Source organism: Nannospalax galili, unplaced genomic scaffold, assembly GCF_000622305.1.
Source record: "Nannospalax galili isolate Female #2095 unplaced genomic scaffold, S.galili_v1.0 scaffold337, whole genome shotgun sequence".
Taxonomy (NCBI): Eukaryota; Metazoa; Chordata; class Mammalia; order Rodentia; family Spalacidae; genus Nannospalax; species Nannospalax galili.
This window is the reverse complement of record NW_008340932.1, coordinates 780,321-783,203: the sequence shown is the minus strand read 5'-3', so window position 1 is coordinate 783,203 and position 2,883 is coordinate 780,321.

Here is a 2,883-nt window from a genome sequence, read left to right as displayed (position 1 = left end):
TCCTTCCTTCCTTCCTTCCTTCCTTCCTTCCTTCCTTCCTTCCTTCCTTCCTTCTTCCCTCCCTCTTTTCTCACCTTCTTTCTTACTTTTGTTCTTTTCATCTTTTTATAATTTTTTGAGACAGAGTTCCATGTAGCTCTGGCTTGCCTGGGACTTGCTATGTAGTTGAGGATGACCTTGAACATCTTCAGGTGCTGGGATTATAAGTGTGCACCACCCTGGCTGGCAAGATCCCTTTATTTAAAGTGAAACTTTAGCCTGTGACCTGATGTCACTGATGAACCATCAAGTAACCACAATGAAATAATTGGGCTTTTTTTCTGTTTGTGATGTGGTTTTGAACATTTTATATTGAAGAGATCTAGAGTGTTGAAGGTTCTCAATGGCATTGCACCCTACCGTAGTTCTCAACTATGCATTAATCAATAGAATTTGTGGCAGAAATAAAATAAATGAAGATAGGGGAAGAGCACAATTTGAAGTCATCAATAAAAATGTGTTTAATCCATAGACCTGTAGGGTCGAATCACAAAGAATATTAGATAAGGAAAGAAAAGATTAAATATTTCAATATTCACTCTTGAATAATTATTACAATATTACCTTTTCATAATAAATTATAACATTAAACAACATGATATTATCTCCTGAACACGTATTACTCTATGTTAGACACTCACCTAACATCTTTAAATACAATGTATCTATTTAATGTAACCATAACCTTACAGGAAATACATTAATACAGAGGGGAAGTAAATTATATTACAAGCAAGGAAATCGATTCTTGGGAGGATTAATTACGTTTTCAAAGGTGACCAACCTAGTGGGGTTAAGATCAGTATTCTACCCAGGTCTGTCAATTGCACATCTCTGAATGTGGAAAATATGCTGCATCCAAAAAATTGTATAATCACTAGGAAAATACTTTCTCAAGTATACACACTAGTTCATTAAATCTTAATGATTCTGTAAAGTGAAACTTCCACCATTCTAATAATGACAGTCAATAACACAGATTCCTTTTAATACTGTGTGGAGTCAGTTTTCACCAGAACGACTGGGGATGAGAGGAGATTCCCTGAAACCTGTACTTTATGGATCATACCATCTTAGAATTATACTCAGGGAGCTGAAACACCAGCCATGTCAGATGCTGCCTATGTCTTTGAATTAAAAAACTACCAATTTAATTTAGTGAATGCCTTCCTTGTGTCTAATCTCCTGGCAACTGTTTAAATAAATTATTTTTAAAAATTGCGGCAGCCTTCTAATGTGGCAGTTGCAATGGTTACTTTTGCTTTCTAAGAGAGTCTGTTGAGGCATAAAGGAAGTGAGCAATGTGTAGAAGGTCTGCTGGGAACAGAAGACATGAATGCAGATTTTGCCATCTACAGCTGTAGTGCTGTGTCTGGTTTGCCTGACATCTCCCCGTGGCTACTTCTAAGGTAAGTAAACAAATAGCCCTTGAAAGACAGTTTGATGAGCCAATGAAAACTACCTGTTACAAATGCATTCTGTTTTAAAACAATTTCTGTATCTTTAGGTGCCATCTATGAATTATGTGATTACTCTTTGGATATTTGGGTCACCTGTCTATGTAGAGAAGAGTACAGGATAGTCATATGTTGTTTATGGCAACTAATTTGGGGTCAAGAAACAGTTCCTTCAGGGTTAAATGCCACAATTAGGTATGATTGGATTGTGGATTTGGTTGATGCTCTTCTTTTGGATGATGACAATCTATGCACTCATCCACTCAAGGAATTCATGATGTGTACTTTGTGACAGTTTTGAGCACTACCAGGTGGCAGTGAAAAGTCAGGTAATGAAATATGGCCTTCATGGCCTGGCATCCTCCCAAGTGGAGTCAGACAGCAAACTCCATAATTAAGTCAATTATATGGTGAGTCATTTATTGAATGTTTTAGAGAAGAATAAAGCAGTGGGGGTTTATACACAGTCTGGGATGTGGATGGAGTGTATTGTGGAAGGGGTTGGCCATGGGAAGCATCAATGAGAAGATAACATATTTTTGAGCAATCAAAGTGGGCAGAATGACCTTTTAAGCAGAATGAGCAGCAAGGGAAAGGATTCTGGCTTCTAAGCCCCTTAAAGGCCAATCTGTGTAAAAAGGTGTGCCCAAATTCATGCATAGGAATGCAGGCTGCAGAAAATGTCCCTGAGGACTAGATGAGCACTTAATCTCACACCTGTCCCTTTCCCAACTTGGCCTCCATCTCACTGCACTGTCAGCTACTCTGACTAGAAGAGGAGGTCCGCCACTTTCACTAGAGATTGAGAGATCAGAGGGCTAGGGCTTATTTGGTGCTTCACTTAAAGATGTGAATTACAGCATGAACTCTGTTTTTAAAAAAATATTTATTATTTTTATTTTATGTGTATGAGTGTATTGTGTGCATGTATATAAATGCACCTGTGTCATGCAATGCCTAAGTAAGTCAGAAGATGGCATCCGACCCCTGGAAATGGAGTTAGACATGGTTGTTAGCCTCCATGTGTGCTGGGAATTGAACCCAAGTCCTTTGCAGACAGTACTTTTAACCTCTGAGCCACCTCTTCAGCTCCCAAGAACTCTAATTTGGGAGGATATTTGACATGGCAGAAGGAAGGTTTGAGGGAAATTACTGCAGCAGGAGATGCACACAATACAAATTCTGAGTCCTCCAAGCTTATTATCATACATTCTGTGTCTGATTTTACTGTGTCTCCAGGAATCCTGGTTCTTTTGCAGCAGAATCTCCCTTTCTGTATTCATGGAATCTTGTGGGACTGGGATAGGAAACACACCAAGCTTTTGTAGTGCTTACATTTTAGTACTCTAATTTTCTCTAGTGCTAGGTGAGATTTCCTATGGAAATC